The sequence below is a fragment of the Anabrus simplex genome, chromosome 1, assembly GCF_040414725.1.
Source record: "Anabrus simplex isolate iqAnaSimp1 chromosome 1, ASM4041472v1, whole genome shotgun sequence".
Taxonomy (NCBI): Eukaryota; Metazoa; Arthropoda; class Insecta; order Orthoptera; family Tettigoniidae; genus Anabrus; species Anabrus simplex.
This window is the reverse complement of record NC_090265.1, coordinates 998,827,617-998,848,415: the sequence shown is the minus strand read 5'-3', so window position 1 is coordinate 998,848,415 and position 20,799 is coordinate 998,827,617. Positions and strand designations below refer to the sequence as shown.

Sequence of the window (20,799 nt, the reverse complement as noted above, 5' to 3'; positions counted from 1 at the left end):
GAGAAGACAAGCCCATAGTGAAAGGATGAGAAAGTTTTGGGAAGCTAACGAGAACAAGAAGCCCAGTGCTAAATAATGGTTCTTCGTGGTCTTTAGAGGGCAAAACGCATTATACAACAACAATAATAATAATAATAATAATAATAATAATAATAATAATAATAATAATAATAATAATAATAATAATAATAATGCAGACTTCTCATCATCAGGCAGTTTGAGAAGGATTTTATCAGGAAAATCCATATCTTCAGTCCTCAGTTAGGAAGTAGGTCACGGTGAACTCAACGGCACGGGCACATTCCCCTTAGTCTGTACACTAATGACTGAGCGATCTATTGTTATGGCTGCTCTCCGATTGTCATTTAAGAACATACAGTTGGTTCTAAAACAACGAATATGTCAAATGTATTGTTTGAGTCGGGCTGAGTAGACAGCGAAGTAGCCTTCTGTTCAGAGGACCCTGCGTTCGATTACGGGCCGGGCGATACATTGCAGGCACGTCTGATTAATTTCACTGGCTCGTGGACTTGGTGTTTGTTTGTATTAATCTTAATACGCATATCTTTACTAACAACACACCACACTGTCAACCGCCATAGAAATTCACAATAATTCGTACATTCCTCAACAAAGAGTTGACGTCAGGGAAGGTATCCGACCGTAAAACTAGTCTTAAATAATCCATACGTAGTCCCAAGTCCAAGTTATTGCAAAAAGGTGAGGAAAGAGAAAAATAGGTAATGAATTGATTGAAAATTACGAAGAGTACCTAAGGATTTTCTCAACAGTTTTGGAAGTATTGTGCGTCCCTAGTATGGTTACGAACTGAAACTGATATAGAGAATATTCCAGGGGCGTATCCAATTGGAGGGGGAGGTTTACTGGGGGTCAGAGCCCCTCCCCCCATGGAATTTTTACAAAAGTAAAGAAACAGAAACTGACAATAAACAAGTGAAAGTCGACTCAGTGGACAATAAGAAGCCTCGAATGTTGGATTTTAGACTGTAATCTGAACATACCATTCACTGTTGACCTTGATCGTATTGTTCTTGTTCTGTATTTTAATGTAAGATTTTGTAGTGTACTGCAAGTCTGAATATCAACACTTGTACCAGTGTCCTTATAATGTCACCCATGCATGCGCACACTACACACGCACAGGCACCTTCATTACAGTATGTTCTTTCATCATTTTGTAATTATACCCCCCCCCCCCCCCCAATTGGTGATCCTGGCTACGCTACTGAATGTCGCAGTCGTTGCTTTGAGGACTGTAGGTATTTGGACATTTGTCCCAGGAGAATAAAGACAGCCCAATGATTATAGAACAACATTTTCCCTGCTTCATAAATGTAAATGGAGCTTGTCTGTCTGTTAGGTCATCAGCCCACAGGCTGGTTGGATCCTCAAATAGCACCACCAAAGGTTATGCGGTTATAAGGAAACCCCAAAAACCAATGGCAGCACCAAAATGAGGTGTACTAGGCAAGATGAGGAGTGAGGTAGTTTGCCATTGCTTTCCTCACTGGGTCAGAAAGTACTATTGCAGCACAATTGACCCTATGAGCAGCACCTTTCATAACACTCAGATGCACTAGTCATGCTCTGAATGTCATTACTCAGCACTACTCATACCCCAGCAACTTCCATATTGTCACAGCCATGAATATTGACTGGGACTTTGGTGGAAGCTACACTTTACTCTGGCCTGTGCCAAGAGATGGATGCAAAAGTACTGCATCCATCAAGAAATGACAGCAGGCAGAAATGGAGCTTAACAGACTGGATTTAGGGTGGGATAAGGTAAGGAGATCTTCGGGTTAAAAAAGGTTCGAACAGAAGAAATTGCTCATATAACACAATATAGAAATTAAAATACTGTATGTCTGACCGCTCTTCTTCTACTTTTAGGGTAGGATGCCCACCAGATTCTGTCTTAGCTGAAATAGTAGCTCCTCTGACTGATAATTATAAATGTACAGTAGTGATGAGAATGAGGTGAAGGCATTTTTATTGTCTACTTGCCACTAATTTAAAATTAATCTCAGGAAATACTGTTTTGATTATAGTTTTCATCTATATGTATAAAATAAGAGTTTTGTCTGTACATTGCTCAGAATTTGAAAAGAATTGTATTTCTGTATCGATCATGTCCACAGTAACAAGAAAATGCATTTTTTACTTTTCCGTAATTTCTGTCTGTCTGTCTGTATGTCTGTCTGTCTGTCTGTCTGTCTGTCTGTCTGTCTGTATGTATGTATGTATGTATGTATGTACACGCATCACGAGAAAACGGCTGAAGATAATTTAATAAAAATCGGTATGTAGAGTCGGGGGATGAGCCGCTACAATCTAGGCTATAAATTATTTTATTCACGCTGAGTAAAATGGTAGTTTAGGGGAAGGCCTAAAATTCAATTCTCAAATATTTATATTATTAGTGGTCATATCGATAAATACTACACAACTAAAGTTATATAGAATTAAATTTCTGATCATTTACGTCTTGAGCATTTTTACCGTACCGGCTATGATAACAGAGATATTCATGAATTTGGATTTTTGTTGCTAAGTCCATATCAACGCCGAGCCCCGACAAAATGGGTAAACAGAATGTAATGAAAATCGGTATATAGGGTCGGGGAATAAGAAACTACAGTTTAAGCTATAAACAATGTTATTCACCCTGGGTGAAATGGTAGTTTAGGGGAAGGCACCTAAAATTTAATTTTTAAATACCTAATGTTCTTGGTCCAATGGAAAAGTACTATATACGGTAACAAAAGTTATAGAGAATATAATTTCCGATCATTTATGTTTTATTCAGTTTTACCGTACCGACTATGATTAGTCTGGTATTTCAGAACCAGAAGACAATTAATAATGTGACGGCCTACAATATCGAAAGCGCGTAACATAGATCAACAATAACATTACACTGACCGTTTGTTGTAATGTTCTTTGTCTCTTATGCTGACATTCAACTCCGATAGATGGGATTACCGCTGCGTACCGAATATAACAGCCTAACTGAATATTGGCGGGAAATAGCTGAGGAGTTAGATAACTTTCTTCTTTAGCATGCCAATCCTCTGGTTCATACATTTTCTGATACTGCTGGTAGGTAACACACTGGTTCATCATATTCAATACCTACTCTGACGCGCTGTTTTGAATGAGCAGTGTGCGCACTTAAGTCAGAGGCTGTTAGTAGTAGTAGGAGTAGTAGTATGAACTGGTCTGGAATTACAGTTTAGTCCTATTCCAAATTATAGTACCAGAATTCATTAAATAACTCAAAATTCAATCTTGAAAAGAGCCGTTTCTTAGGAAAAGCTTCTTCCTCTTCACTTTCATTAAATCCACATTAATTTTGTTCCAAATTAGCAGCGAAGATGTGGTTTCTTCTCTGGCTTGGAGGAAAAATTGCCTCCACGTCAGGTAGCTCTTTCCCCCGCCAGTGTAGTGAATTGAGATTTTCCGACTCATCGGGTACTCCCAGGAAGCTGATAAGTAAACAGGCATAGTTTTTGCCCTGGGACTATCCACTATTTGAACACCCCCCCCCCCCCACCCCGTCGAAAAAAGGACGAAGATTGTTCATGGATCACGGATGTCTAGCGTCTTGGTCATTCCAGCTCTGTAGCTTTGGACTGTTAGTTCGGCAGCATAGTACTGTTCGTTAAAAGTGAAAAAAATGTGTGGTTTTTCATTTGCTCGAGTATTTCATATGAAGGCATTGCTTTTAATCGAACCATTCCTACCGACTTCATTGAAATGACCCATGTTCATTTCAGTTGGGAAAACCACTAAGAGAGTCCTTCTGAGAATCTATAAAGGCAGGCGGAGAGTGAGCGTCTGCCATTATAATGAAAACTCCCCAACCCGATTGTGACCGACGGTAGGCAAGGTGGCCTACCATTACAATGAAAATTCCCTAACCCAGTCTTGATATGAGAAAAGACGTTGGTGACTTGCCCGTCGTGCTTCTAGGGCAACGTTAAGAGCTATATGCAACTTAATACAATCTTGCTCACAACGTTTACACTACCTAACCTAGAATTCTGTATAAAATTTTGAATTCCGTAGCGAAGCACGGGTACATCAGCTAGTTTGTGAATATGTTTCTTTGGTTAATTGCAACCGAGCAAGTTGACAGCTCGGTATGTAACGTGTGGCTGTGAGCTTGCATTCGGTAGTTGGTGTCTTCGAGCTCTAATGTCAGCAGCCCTAAATATGGTTTTCCATAATTTATCAATTTCACATCAAGCAAATGCCGGAACGGTTCATTAATAACGACCACATCAATCAATCAATCAATCAATCAATCAATCAATCAATCAATCAATCAATCAATCAATCAATCAATCAATCAATCAATCAATCAATCAATCAATCAATCAATCAATCAATCAATCAATCAATCAATCAATCAATCAATCAATCAATCAATCAATCAATCAATCAATCAATCAATCAATCAATCAATCAATCAATCAATCAATCAATCAATCAATCGCTACAGATCTGCATTTAGGGCAGTCGCCCAGGTGGCAGATTCCCTATTTGTTGTTTTCCTAGCCCTTTCTTAAATTATTGCAAAGAAATTGGAAATTTATTGAACATCACCCTTGGTAAATTATTCCTCTTCCTATGACATATTATTTTCCACAATTTGTCCTCTTGAATTCCAATTTTATCTTCATCCTAGCTGATGTACCCGTGCTTCGCTATGGAATTCTACATTGTATACAGAATTCTAGGTTAGATTGTATTAAATTGCATAGCTCTTAACGTTACCCCAGAAACGCGACGGGGAAGTCACCAAATGTCTTTTCTCATATGAAGACTGGGTTAGGGAATTTTCATTATAATGGTAGGCCGGCTTGCCTGCCATCAGTCACAATCAGGCTGGGGAGTTTTCATTATGATGGCAGACACTCACTCTCCACCTGCCGTTTTACATCCTCAGAAATACTATCTTAGTGGTTTCCCAACTAAAATTAACATAGGTCATTACAATGACGTCACTAGGAATTGCGCGATTAAAAGCAATGCTTTCATATTAAATACTTGATCAAATGAAAAACCACACATGTTTTCACTTTTAACGAACAATACTACGCTGCCGATCTAACAGTCCAAAGTTCCAGAGCTGGATGACCAAGCCGCAGACAGCCGTGATAGGTGAACACTCTTCGTCTTTTTTCGGCAGGGGAGGGGGTGGGTCGAATAGTGGAGAGTTCCAGGGCAAAAACTACGCCCTTGTACTAATATATTTCCAAGGAGTACCCGATGAGTCGGAAAATCTCAATTCACTACACTGGCGGCGGAAAAATCTATATGACTTGGAAAAAGTTTCTCTTCCAAAACAGAGGAGAAACCCCTCTTTACTGCTAATTTGGAATAAAATGAATGTAGAATTTAATAAAAGTGAAGAGGAAGAAGCTTTTCTTAAGAAACGGCCCTTTTCAGGGTTGAAATTTTGAGTTATTTAGTGAATTGTGGCGCTATGATTTGGAATAGCCTAAATTGTAATTCTAGACCAGGTCATACTACTATTAAGTGAATCCTCTACCGTAAACAGCACATCTGACTAGGGATCGAGTAGCTGTAATACTATGAAGAACCAGTGTATTACGTACCAGCAGTATCAGAAAACGTATGAACCAGAGGAATGACATGCTAAAGAGGAAAGTTTTCTAACTCCCCAGCTATTTCCCGCCAATATTCAGTCAGGCTGTTATACTCGGTACGCACCAGTAATCCCACCTATCGGAGTTGAGTGGCAGCATAAGAGACAAAGAACATCATAACAAACAATGGTCAATGTAATGCCATTGTTGATGAATGTTATGCGCTTTCGATAGGCCTTCACATTTAGTTTTCTTCCGACTCTGAAATAACACTCTTATCATAGTCGGTACGGTAAAATTGAATAAAACATAAATTATCAGAAATTATATACTCTATAACTTTTATTATGTAGTACTTTTTGGTAGGACCAATAACATAGGTAATTAAAAATTAAATTTTAGGTGTCTTCTTCTAAACTAATATTTCATCCATGGCTTAGACTGTAGTTTCTTATTCCCCAACTCTATATACCGATCTTCATTAAATTCTGTTAAGCCATTTGCTCGTGGCTCGGCGTTGATATGGGCTTAGGAACAAAAATACAAATTCATGAATATCTGTGTTGTCATAGCCAGTACGGTAAAAATGTATAAGACATAAGTGATTGGAAATTTAATTCTATATGATTTTAGTTATGTAGTATTTATCGATGGGACCACTAACAGTATAAGTATTTGAGAATTAAATGTTAGGCCTCCTCTAAACTATCATTTCACTCAGCGTGAATAAAATGATTTATAGCTTAGATTGCAGTGGCTCATCCCCTGACTTTACATACCGATTTTCATTAAATTCTCTTCTGCCGTTTTCTCGTGATGCGTGTACAGACAGACAGACAGACAGACAGACAGACAGACAGACAGACAGACAGACAGACAGACAGACAGACAGACAGACAGACAGACAGACAGACAGACAGACAGACAGACAGACAGACAGACAGACAGACAGACAGACAGACAGACAGACAGACAGACAGACAGACAGACAGACAGACAGACAGACAGACAGACAGACATTACGGAAAATTAAAAAGTGCATTTCCTTGCTACTATGGACACGACCGATACAGAAATATCATCCTTTTTAAATTCTGAGCAATGTACAGACAAAACTCTTATTTTATATATGTAGATTGTGATCTTTCCTACTTTTAAAGACAGCACTCAAACTTATTCGTCTACTTATGTCGTTCTACGCCATCTCTCCACTGACAATTCGGAACATACCACTTAGTCGAACAGCTCATCTTCTTTCTCCCAAACCGGGCGAGTTGGCCGTGCCGTCAGGGGCACGCGGCAGTGAGCTTGCAGTCGGGAGATAGTGAGTTTGAATCCCACTGTCGGCAGCCCTGAAGATGATTTTCCGTGGTTTCCCATTTTCATACCAGGCAAATGCTGGGGCTGTACCTTAATTAAGGCCACGGCCTCTTCCTTCCAACTCCTAGGCCTTTCCTAGCCCGTCGTCGCCATAAGACCTATCTGTGTCGGTGCGACGCAAAGACACTAGCAAAAAAAAAAAACCCCTCCCAATTCTTCCCAGCTCAAACTTTGCAACATTTTTGTAACGCTACTCTTTTGTCGGAAATCACCCAGAACAAATCGAACTACTTTTCTTTGGAATTACTTACTTTCCAGTCCTAGCTCTTTCGTTCAAAAATTGTTTTTCATATGGATCAGCTGTAGTGTGTTGGATTCCGAATTGACAGATCACGAATGAGATAGGCGGATTTTTGAAGGACAAAATAAATCTATTTGGCACTCGATATCATAGAATGGTGGCAGGCAGAATATATCTGGTGTCACGTTACGCGTTAAACCGACAACATTGATAAAAGCTCAGCTTTAAGTCACGCAGTAGAGTTCTGGTTTCTATGTCATCAAGTGCAATAAAACGGAACGTCGAAATTGACAGGCAGCAGTGGTGGTGATTGTTATTGTTTTAAGAGAAAGTACAACTGGGAAACCATCCTCTCTTAATACTAATCAGAGGAAGGATGGAAGAGATCCGTCTTTTCAAAAATGAAGGTATTATCAAAAGAAAGGGTGAGAAAGGGCGTGAAAATGAGACTTTCTAGATCTCGCAAACCTAATACCGTCGGGGTCGGAAGGGAACACGAGTTGATCAAGCGAGGTCGGACAGGAAAGAAGAAAATGAGGAGCCAGGTACAAGTAAGTGAAGCAATGTCGGACTTAGCTAGGTGCACAATGGTTGCCAACCTATTCTACCAAGAGGACAGCTCCTGAGCCACATTTCAATTACCTCTTACTGCATACAGGAGATACCATGGATGCATTCTACCACCCCCACCCACAGAGAGAGAACAGGAAGACAACCTTAATTTAAATGCTGGCACGTAATGCGATTTAGTCTTAAGTAAATATAATTTTTGACTAGAGGGATAATTCGAATTCCATTCAATGCATGTGGGATTTTTCAAATGAGATGTCACATCCTTGTGGAACCGATTCTACGTAGGGTTTTCTTGCGAATGGTCCCAAGCTAAACAGTTATGTGAAAATACAAGCTTTCTTTTCTTGCAATTAGTCATTTCACGGCGATGACTGGATTGACCTTTCGAAGAGAGAAGTTATCACTAGAACCAACCAAACCAAACCCCATGGCACTAAAGCCCTTGAAGGGCCTTGGCTTAACAAGTGACCGCTGCTCAGCCCGAAGGCCTGCAGAGTACGAGGTGTCGTGTGGTCAGCACGGCGAATCCTCTCGGCCGTTATTCTTGACTTTCGAGACCGGAGTCGCTATCTCACCGTCAGATAGCTCCTCAATTCTAATCACGTAGGCTGAGTGGACCTCGAACCAGCCCTCAGGTCCAGGTAAAAATACCTGATCTGGCCGGGAATCGAACTCGGGGCCTCCGGGTAAAAGGTAGGCACGCTACCCCTACACCATGGGTCCGGCTATCACTAGAAATACATCGATATTTACGAAACTCATGACAGGGATTGTTTTGTAAAACAATCGTTCTTTCAGTGGCATTTACTCCCATATAGGGTCAGTATCAACTGTATCATACTGCCCCACCCACAGAAGGAAATAAGACATGTATCCTGTACTTGGTCCGCCTCTGTGGTGTAGTGGTTAGCGTGATTAGCTGCCACCCCCGGAGGTCCGGGTTCGATTCCCGGCTCTGCCACGAAAATTTGAAAAGTGGTACGAGGGCTGGAACGGGGTCCACTCAGCCTCGGGAGGTCAACTGAGTAGAGGTGGGTTCGATTCCCACCTCAGCCATCCTCGAAGTGGTTTTCCGTGGTTTCCCACTCTCCTCCAGGCGAATGCCGGGATGGTACCTAACTTAAGGCCACGGCCGCTTCCTTCCCTCTTCCTTGTCTATCCCTTCCAATCTTCCCATCCCTCCACAAAGCCCCTGTTCAGCATAGCAGGTGAGGCCACCTGGACGAGGTACTGGTCATTCTCCCCAGTTGTATCCCCCGACCAAGAGTCTGAAGCTCCAGGACACTGCCCTTGAGGCGGTAGAGGTGCAATCCCTCGCTGAGTCCGAGGGAAAAGCCGAACCTGGAGGGTAAACAGATGATGATGATGATGATCCTGTACTTGGGGACTTCTTCATTGAACGTTGAAGTAATCCCGTTCCTTTTCCTCATACTGTTATTTTCGTTGGACGTTCTGCCATTTCTCAGAGAAATTGCTGTAGCAGGTGTTGTCCGGGCCTACAGAGAACAGTGTAATTTGTACACTTATTAGGAATGACTGGTTCACTCAAGTTTTTAATTCCACCGACATTTTTAGGTAATTTAATACATTTTCGTGTTATTTGACTAAGTTAAATGCTGCGTTTCGTAGCATAGTCTCATTTCCCTGCCTGTCGTAATAGGCGACTAAAATCGGATCTGAGAAGCTCTCAACTTCGAAGAGAGGTTTGGTGGCCACGGGAAACTCTTGCTGAGTTTAGGATTGTTACTTGCTCTACATAGTATCCTCACTTTCGTATTTCCTATCTGACCTCCCTTGATCAATTCTTGTTATCTTCTGACCCCCGACGGTATTTTCGCGCCCAACAGGGCCCTTCGCATTATTCTGTCGATACCCTAATTCTTCGAAATGTCGGGCCTCTTCCGTTTCTTCCTTTGATTAATATTAAGAGAGGATGGTTGCCCAGTTGTATTCCCTCTTTAAACAGTAGTCACCACCACCACCACCACCACCACCACCACCACCATCACTACATACGCTATCTAATTCTCCAACTTGATTCCTCCTTCACTTGTAGTACAGCAAAGATTTATAATGAACTATCTTCAGCAAAATGGACTGTAAGTGTTAGACTGGACTGACAACAATCCAGATCCTAACCTTGTTGAAGATATATAAAAGATATTGATGGAATTAGCGAAACTAAGTGTATCACCGAATAATATCAGCTAATTGAAAGGTTGATGAATGCGTGGCAACAAGGAATATACTAGGAAAGAATAGGGAATAAAAGACATACCTCATCCCATTCGAGAAGTAATCAAGGCTAAAGGTCGATGTACAAGGTACTGAAAGAAGAACGTTGCTATAAAAATACTAAATTAACTATAGCTTTTTCTTGTAAAGTTTTTAATAAACCGTAAACTGAGGAAATGTAAGTGTGCTTAAAAGTCTAAAACATTCTAGTTCGTTCGTCACCTACTGTCTATGTTATTAATTGTGTTGACAGGTGATAAATTAAAGGCTAGCGAACGGTGATATTCCAGTTTGCATGTCTCCTCAGCGTATAGAAGTAGGTACACTGTCCACCACTGAGTTATCTCTGCCGGACCAGCCTAATAATGAAATCCACCTCTCTCTAAAGTAGCAAGCTGCTCAGCGCTGATAATACAGTAATTGGCTCTCCCCTCTAAAATCACATAATTACAAGTGTCTACCGTAAAGCCATCACATCTCTGTACGCCCTCGAATAAGATGACTGTTACAGTTGCTGTGTGTAATAGGTAAATGTAGTGCATATGGTGGCCAGTGTGTCTGCACTGTTTGTACTATTGTACAGTTGTAAGTTTACTTATTCTACTTTACGCTGAAATAAATAAATAAATAAATAAATAAATAAATAAATAAATAAATAAATAAATAAATAAATAAATAAATAAATAAATAAATAAATAAATAAATAAATAAATAAATAAATAAATAAATAAATAAATAAATAAATAAATAAATAAATAAATAAATAAATAAATAAATAAATAAATAAATAAATATCTGAAATGTGCTTGATTTGGGTGCCAGAGTTTACCGAAATGAATCCCTCGAATTTACATAGAGCGTGATAATTGTTTCTTCCGTCCTAGGGCGTGTAGAGTATATGAAGCTGTGTACTGGTACATCCGCTATGAGCCTTACCTAACGCTCTAAAAAAGAAAAAAAAAAAAGATTAAACGGGTGGGAACTACACCTAAGTTCTACAATAACTTCACCGCACTCATTTTAAAATAATCTATCTATTTTCTGATGTAATCATAATCCGTGCATAAGCACTTCATCGACACATAACAAATATAAGGTGGTGGTGGGGATTATTGTTTTAAGAGGAAGTACAACTAGGCAACCGTCCTCTATATAACAGTAATCAGAAGGGAAAAAATGGAAGGGACCCGACACTTCGAAAAATGAAGATATCGGCCAAAGGAAGACAAGGGCCACGAAGAGCGTGAAAATGAAAGACTCTTGCTAGTGGCTTTACGTCGCACCGACACATCATCCTCATCATCATAGGTTGTTCTGCCATCCGAAACAGATAGGTCTTATGGCGACGATGGGATAGGAAAGGCCTTGGAATTGGAAGGAAGCGATCGTGGCCTTAATTAAGGTACAGCCCCAGTATTTGCCTAGTGTGAAAATGGGAAACCACGGAAAACCATCTTCAGGGCTGCCGACAGTGGGATTCGAACCCACTATCTCCCGGATGCAAGCTCACATCCGCACGGCCAACTCGCCCGGTAATGAAAGACTCCCTAGCCCTCACAAACCTAATAGCGTCGGGGTCGAAAAAGAACAAGAAGTTGACCAAGGATGGTCGGATATGATAGAAGAAAGTTAAGAGCCTGGTGCAATTAAGTGGACGCAATGCTACGACTCAGCTAACAGCCCCGTGGTCGCCAATCCAAGCTTCCAAGTTAAGAGCCCCTGGCATCCGCTTTAGTCGCCTCTTACGACAGTCACGGGATACGTTGGATGTTATTCTACCGCCCCCACCTACAGGGGGACAACAAATATAAGACACTCAATGAACATTAACAAAAACTGGAATTCTCCCTACGTACAAAAAAATGGGCCAGTAATTAAAGCTGATTATGTGTATAAAAGACATTTTCAGAACTTCACCATCGACACATGGTATCCTGACTGCGAGATGAATTCATTCACTTGAATACTATAAATAATATACGAAAAACTGAATGGCATTACAATACTTTACTATCATTTTGATGCTGTTACTGTTCGGTACCCCTTGTTCTAGGGCAGCTATCCATTATGAATTTTCTCTCCTTATATTCACTTTTTTCTGTCACTTGGTTTAATTACTTTAACTTGAGTAACCACACGCTGCTTATCTATGCCTTGGAACCGGCCCGTAGATTATTAAGCACTTTTACATTTGACCACTTAGTTATTGCTATCTGTAGGCAGCAGAGGATTCAGAGGGATTGGGGTTCGATTCCCGACTGGGTTTGGGTATTTTACTGTAACTGCTTAGGGCTTTAGTTAATTCCTCTGGGACTGGATGTTTGTGTTTGAATACACATCTTCATCTACACACAACACATCACCCTAAGAACCACCCACAGAAACACGCAATAGTGAATACAGCCTTCGACACAGGGTTACACAAAGTGTCGACCCCAGGTTACTGAGAAATGGCCAGAAGGAAGAGGAGATAATAATAATAATAATAATAATAATAATAATAATAATAATAATAATAATAATAATAATAATGTGGGGGCCCTCAACCCCGACACGGCGCCTCCCATATCGCTGATAGGGGAAGCTCCTGTAGATATGCAGGACAGGTGTGAATAAGACTTAGCCAAATAAGCACCCGCTTATCAACTGAGGTAAACAGAGAAATGGTCAACGGCCTCGACGGCAGAAGAGGACATATCCCAATGGCAGAGAGGGCGGAAGAACCGAATCAAATCCACTTCGCGTCTGACGCAAGTGGCCAGCGTCTGATCACCAGAGGTGCGGCTGTAAATATGCTCCAGGAACTAACAATCCCTGGTTCTACACCACTAGCGAAAGATAGAAGATTGCTTACAAGCAGACATGACTCGTACAAGTAAAGACAAAATTACTCCAGGTGGACAATCCACCCACTCTAAAGTGGCAACCAAGCATACGGATTCTGGGGAGCTTGGGCGAATACGAGAGAGCAAGTCGGAGTGCTCTGATAAACTTCCACGAAAGACTCACACTTTTATTAGCACATTCAACATTCAGACACTGATTCAAACAGGAAAACTGCACAATCTCACAACAGAACTTACAAAGCAGAAAATCCAAATTCTGGCCCTACAAGAAACACGCTTCACCGATTCAGAAACGATGGATTACAATAATCATAGGATCTTCAAAAGTGGAACAAACAAGAAAATTGGTAAAGGAGCAGCATTGTTAGGAATGGCCTTCTGTGTAGACAAAAAAAGTTTTGGATTCAGTAATAGAGGTGAAACCCATCAACAATAGGCTTATGACCTTAAGAATCAGGCATACAAACAAAAAATACACTTTTATTAATGTGCATGCACCAACAAATGGAGACAATAAAAAGGAGCCTGAAAAATCAGAAAGATTCTGGGAAGAACTTGAAACAGAAATGGCCAAAATCCCTAAAAATGATGTGAAAATTCTACTCGGTGATTTCAATGCACAGCTTGGCAGGGAATACAAATACAGGAGGACAGTGGGAGACTATCCAGCCCACAGATTCACCAATAAAAATGGCACACGCCTCATTGAGTTATGCCAACAAAATAACCTCAAAATTATGTCAACATCACTCCGGAAGAATCCCAAAAAGCAAAAAACTTGGCGATCACCCATCCATCATTTAGGAGAATTTCAGATTGATCATGTGGCAATATCATATGATTACCAAAAGGAAATTCATGATGTGCAAGTGCGCAGAGGTGCTAACATCGATTCGGATCATTATTTAAGCAGAATCAAAATTAAATTCACACCCAAAGGGAAATTCAAAAGGAAAACATCGGTGATTCCAAAATTTGATCTACACAAAATCAAGGACTCCAAAATTTCAGAAGAATGGGAAAAACGACCTGCAGAGAGCTGGGAGAATTTCCAGACTAAAATCATCGAAACGGCGAAGGACCTAATCCCTCTTCGCAAGAAACCAAAACATCCTTGGTGGAATCAAGAATGTGAGACCGCACTAGAAGAAAGGAAAAAGGCATTTCAAAACTACAATTGTAACAAATCAGAAGAAACACAGAAGAAATTCTTCGAAGTTCGCAAGCATGTATCCAAGATTTCAAGACAAAATAAACGGAAATACGTCAATGTCCAACTGAAGTCAGTTGAAGACAACTTCAAAAATTACAACACACACGATTTCTACAAGACCTTTGCGAACCAAATTAAAGGATATTCCCCACAGAACCTTTGCTTTCGGAAGCAAGATGGTAAACTAGCCTTGACAAATAAGGAAAACTGCCAAGAATTAGCTACATATTTTTCACAGCTTTTAAATTGTCCAGAACCCAAAAAGAGATTCCCGAAAGTACAGCCAGAAATCATACCGGAAAATTCGTCACCACCAACTCAAGAAGAAATTTATTCACATATCAAGAAACTTAAAGACAACAAAGCATCAGGGGAAGATGGAATTGTAGCTGAACTTCTGAAAAATTTAGGCCCAAATTCATTCAGAGAAATTACACAAATAATCCAAAACATTTGGCAAACCGAAAAGCTCCCGGATGACTGGAAAATTGCTCTAATCCATCCACTACATAAAAAAGGCAGCAAGTTAGACGTAAACAATTACAGAGGAATCTCACTTGTATCAGTCACATACAAAATACTCTCAGCCTGTCTCTTGAATAGAACACAACAATTAGAACCCAAATTATCAGAATTTCAAGCAGGATTCAGACCAAACAGGTCATGCCCAGAACAAATTTTCAACCTCAAAACCATACTTAAACTACGAGCCCTCAGACAAAAGCCTACAGTATGTACATTTGTAAATTTCAAAAAGGCATATGATTCGATAGACAGACCCTCACTATTCCAAATTCTAGAAGAGAGAGGACTAGATCCCAAAACCCTAGAACTCATAAAACAAACACTAACGGGCACAAAATCTAAAGTGAAATTTATGGGAGAACTTTCAGAACCCTTCGACATTCAAACAGGTGTGAGACAAGGTGATGGACTCTCTCCTATTCTGTTCAACGTCGTCCTAGACAAGGTTATGGAAGAATGGGAGAAGGAACTCAAGAAACGTGAATCTTGGAAACCGATCCGATTGGGCTTTCCCAAAAACAACCTCTACGTACCATACCTCGCATTTGCGGACGATCTGGCGATTTTAACAGAGGATGAGGAGACTGCCATCAAGCAGCTTGAGATACTTAAGGAATCTGCAGAAAAAGTGGGACTACAGATTTCATTTGAGAAAAATAAATTCTTCTGTTCAAAGACAGATATCACGAGCCTGAGAACAAAATACGGTAAAATCGACCGGGTCTCGTACTTTAAATATCTCGGAGAATTCATCGAACCGACAGACCTTGAGAAGATCTCACAGCAAAACCGTCTCCAAAAAGTCAAGAAGGCATTAGGGTTAGTTCAAGACATCTACAACAAAAAATGCATGTCAAGACAGACAAAAATTCGGCATTACAATACAGTCATAAAACCAACAGTCCTTTACGCAAGTGAAACATTGTCACTTAACAGTAAACAAGAATTAGAAGAAATAAAAAAGCAAGACAGGAAGATCTTCAGGAAAATCCTAGGAACAAGATATACCCAAGATGGTTACAGGCTACAATCAATCAAAACAACAGAAAAAGTTTCAAACATAGAAATTGACATTAAGAAAAGACGAATGAAATTCTTTGGACACCTCACAAGATTACCAGAAAATCGACTGTCAAAAAGAATATTAAATTATGTTAGCTCACTTAAGAATTCAACACCTTGGCTGGACGAACTTCGAAAGGACCTCAAAAACGCAAACATATGTGCAACAGACATTTTAGAAAGAGACACCTTCAGACACAAAGTCAACAAGTGGGAAGTTACATCAGAGCAACCAAAGCAAAAACAGTGCAGACCGAAATGGTCGGAAGAACGCAAACAAGCCTTCTCAGAGAGAATGAAAGCCTATTGGAAGAACAAGAAGAACCCAAAGAAAGCTTGATTGAGTTGTTTGCTTAACGTCTTCCATTATTGGGAGAATACGCTAATAATAATAATAATAATAATAATAATAATAATAATAATAATAATAATAATAACAACCATAACAGATCAGACATCATAGTGGTAAACAAGAAAACTGGGACAACTTTCATTATTGAGATTGCAATCCCCAATGAGACCAACAATGACAGGAAGTACCGTAAAATAATCTGCAAGTACAAAGAACTTGCAGAAGAGATCAAGAGGATCTGGAAGATGAAACTGGTACGGATAGTCCCCGTGATTCTGTCAGTCAACGGCCTCATTCCACACACACTTCACAAGAGTCTGCAAGAACTGGGTCTTCCGCCGAGCATCGACAAAATTATGCAACATTCTGTCCTCCTGCCAACGTGAAACATTGTGCGATCGTTCCTCTCGCAAGGATGAAGATCCTGTGATCTAGAGTTTTGTATATACCTATACATCAATATTTGTATTATAACGTGTAAATACTTTAATTATTGTAAGGCACTTGGTGTATCCCGTGCCACGTTACTAACCATATTTCCTGTGGAGAAGTGTACGAATAATAATAATAATAATAATAATAATAATAATAATAATAATAATAATAATAATAATAATAATAATAATAATAATAATAATAATAATTCTACCGGTGATGTACACCTCAACGCCACGCATTCAAAATTAGCGCCTTAATGAACTCCTCTATCGGTCAAAAGGCGAAACTGATAACACATCAAGTTGGAATTTTAATCAGAAGATGTCACCACTGAAATGTTAAGTAATTGTGTCATTGTGACGTTTCCTAAACTGATTAAATTTCTCCTTGTTTTGTTTGCCATTCATAAAGAAGATTGGACATTTTTCCACAGATGTCACTACCAAAAAATCTCTGATCATTCACTCTGGTGCAAGGTGAAAGAACTTATAACTTTTTTGTATTTCTAGGTTTTTATAACTGATCTATGTTCATTTATTTTTGGGTTGGCAAGACTTCCTTTTCTTTCCGCCAGTTTTGAATCTGGCCAATCACGAATTTTTGTAATTAATTTTCAACCAATCCCGCATTTCTTGTTCACTTTGAATCTGCCAATAAAAATTAAGAGGGTGTGTCCTGATTAGTCTTGAATGATCCCGAACCTTCCCTGAGGGTATATAAACAGCGGCTTTTCATGTTTCCTTGTCAATTGATCACCGTCTGTATAAGTGTGTGTGTTAAGGCAGGAGGCGGGGCCGCCTCTTTCTTCGGTCAGCAGAACATCTATAAGGTAATGGCCACATAACTATTCTTTCTTGCTACCTCCACAGCTTTATTCGGGGAGAAGGTCCGAATCTTTAATTATGTAACAGTACTTTTCTAAAATGTAACTTTTCTTTTGGCTAATGTAAAAACTTCATAAAATCTTTAACTGTAAATTCGGGATAGAGAGTGAGTTACCCTCTCGAGCTCCCCTTCATCTTGGTTTGAGGTGGCTACGTTTTCGCAACCTTTCGTTTCTGTAATGTATTAAAGTTATTTCCATCCGAGCCATCTCAGTAGTGTGGGAATAGCCCCAGTTTCATCGGCTTAGAGCCCTGTAGGATTTTATATTTCATTATCTGGAGCGCAGGTACTCCTCCATTCAACTTGTGTTCGGGTCGTTTATTTAACCTCTTCTTATTTCGCAAAGGCCCTGTAGGTTGGGTACTAGATACCCCTGTGTAGAAACCAGTTTAATTTGTAAATTGTGGCTTGAGAGGCTAGAGATTGCATATCTTGATGTAAAGTAGCCTTGTGTAGGCTTGGAAAACTGAGAACCTGTTAGCCCGTTATCAAAGTTTTTTAACAGTAAAGTGTGCCTTTTGGAGGCTAGATATTGCGATTTAGGGAGCAAGTGCTCTTGAATTAGGGGATTTCTGGCCTTAACTAAATAATACCACTTCCATTTGTAAAATTGTAAAACTAGGTGCTTGAAGCCCAGAATCTGTAAAAATCACTAATCTTGGACTTTCTTAGTCTTGTTTCAAGATTGCTTTTGTACCTGACATATTTTTATTTATTGAGTTGTTTCTTGAAGAAATATGCCCTTCAGTTCAAGTTTTAAATTAATTTTGATATTGTAGATAGACCCGTTCACCCCGGCACCTTCTTTAACCTCTTTCTGCTCCACGGGTATCCCCGTAATAATAATAATAATAATAATAATAATAATAATAATAATAATAATAATAATAATAATAATAATAATAATAATAATAATACCAAACCAAACCCCATGGCACTACAGCCCTTGTAGGGCCTTGGTCTACCAAGCGAGCACTGCTCAGCTCGAATGCCTGCAGATTACGAGGTGTCGTGTGGTCAGCACGATGAATCCCCTCAGTTGTTATTCTTGGCTTCCTAGACCGGAACCGCTATCTCATTGTCAGATAGCTCCTCAGTTCTAATCACGTAGGCTGAGTGGATCTCGAACCAGCCCACAGATCCAGGTACAAATCGCTGACCTGGCCGAGAATCGAACCCAGGGCCTCCTGGTAAGAGGCAAGCACGCTCCCCCTACACCACGGGGCCGGCAATAATAATAATAATAATAGTAATAATAATAATAATAATAATAATAATAATAATAATAATAATAATAATAATCTAGGGTGAGTGGCTCAGACGGTAGATCGCTGGTCTTCTGAGCTCAAGTTGAAGTATTCGATTTCGGCTTAGTCCGGTGGTATTTGAAGATGCTAAAAAACACCACCCTCGTGTCGGTAGATTTATTGCCACGTAAAAGAACTTCTGCGGAATAAAATTTCGGCACTTCGGTGTCTTCAAAAAGTAGTTAGTGGGACTTAAATCCAATACCATTTTAAATAACCGCATTGCAATGTTGGTCTATTATGACTTGTCAGCAGATGCTATTGTATACGTTCATCGCAGGTAGGCCTACACTTTTCTCAGAAACAATTAAACCTCTCGTTTGTTGTAGGTATTTGTCTGTATGGGAGGTGAGTTATCAAATATAATTCTTATCAAAGAATTAAGTCTAATAAAATAGACTATGAAATGCGAGAAACATTCCCTCATTTTTTTTTCTGACGCTCTTCGCCGAACGGAATGGTATTTCGAAGCTAGACTATTCCTATTCTCTCCATGGTCGTGTGTGCACGATTTACGTTGAGGAGTAAGTTTAGTCATTTCCAGCAAACAGCAAGTGAAGTATGGAGTGGTGTGACTGGGAACAGAAAGGGTTTCCGCCCCACTCGCCGGATCTGCTAATTAATGAGAGCTGTAACGGACTCACAGGGGACAACGCCAACCCCCGGGGAAATATCGCCATGAAATAGAAATATTTCCCCCATTGTTGCAGCAGTAAGCTAGAGAAATTGGATGTCATAGATCAAACGCTTTATACATTAGAATGTCTCCAATGACTACATTTATGTTCAGTAAGACCCAGAGGGTGTCGGTGAGAAATAATGTTTTCTCTCTGCTTGCAGAATGTGATGGCCAAATCCCTCTCAGGGAATCTCCTATAGTCCAGTCTACCCTAGAGCAAACATCGTCACAGAGAGATAAAGAAGATATACGGGCAGTGATGTATCAAGGAGATGTATCGGACGGGATTAATGGTGGTGGTAAAGCGTTAGCTTTTCTATTGCATACACTGAGGTTTAATTTCCGACGTTCCCTATTATAGATGCAGCCAATCATCCAAATCAGTGATGGAGAGAATTTCCCCATAGGAGTATGCTTTTACTGCTCTCTTCTCTAGCACCTGAGGTAAACATTTTGTTGAACCTTAGCCTTTATCGAAACAGACTTTCAACGTATTAGGTCGTGTTACGTACATGTAGTACGTGTTGAAGAGATGTGAAGTACAGAACAAAAATGGCCAGCCGGACACCAGTGGGATCCGAACCCACAACCTCCCGATTACGCGTCGGTTGCTCTACCAATTGAGCTACGGTGGCCTGGGCCATCTTTGTTCTGTTTGAATGGATCTGAGCTACAGGTCTGGCACTGCTGCTAGCACACTGTAGAGTGCGTTTAAGTCGCCCGTTGTGGGGCATGTCAATGAATATTGAATTTTCACGACCGCGAAATCGGGAGGTTGTGGGTTCGGATCCCACTGGTGTCCGGCTGGCCATTTTTGTTCTGTACTTAACATCTCTTGTCCGCCTCTGTGGTGTAGTGGTTAGTGTGATTAGCTGCCACCCCCGGAGGCCCGGGTTCGATTCCCGGCTCTGCCACGAAATTTGAACAGTGGTATGAGGGCTGGAACGGGGTCCACTCAGCCTCGGGAGGTCAACTGAGTAGAGGTGGGTTCGATTCCCACCTCAGCCATCCTGGAAGTGGTTTTCCGTGGTTTCCCACTTCTCCTCCAGGCGAATGCCGGGATGGTACCTAACTTAAGGCCACGGCCGCTTCCTTCCCTCTTCCTTGCCTATCCCTTCCAATCTTCCGATCCCTCCACAAGGCCCCTGTTCAGCATAGCAGGTGAGGCCGCCTGGGCGAGGTACTGGTCATACTCCCCAGTTGTATCCCCCGACCAAGAGTCTGAAGCTCCCGGACACTGCCCTTGAGGCGGTAGAGGTGGGATCCCTCGCCGAGTCCGAGGGAAAAGCCGAACCTGGAGGGTAAACAGATGATGATGATGATGACTTAACATCTCTTCAACACGTACTACATGTACGTAACACGACCTAATACGTTGAAAGTCTGTTTCGATTACAATGCGGTCGTGAAAATTCAATATTCAC

The 20,799-nt window shown here is 40.5% G+C and overlaps 1 non-coding gene across 1 annotated transcript; it reads right to left on the bottom strand.

Annotated features, from left to right (window-relative positions):
- Nucleotides 1-19,933: 19,933 nt before the first annotated feature.
- On the bottom strand, nucleotides 19,934-20,010 carry TRNAT-CGU (transfer RNA threonine (anticodon CGU)). Its single transcript has one exon. It is a non-coding gene; the product is annotated as a tRNA-Thr (tRNA).
- Between the last annotated feature and the right edge of the window lie 789 nt (nucleotides 20,011-20,799).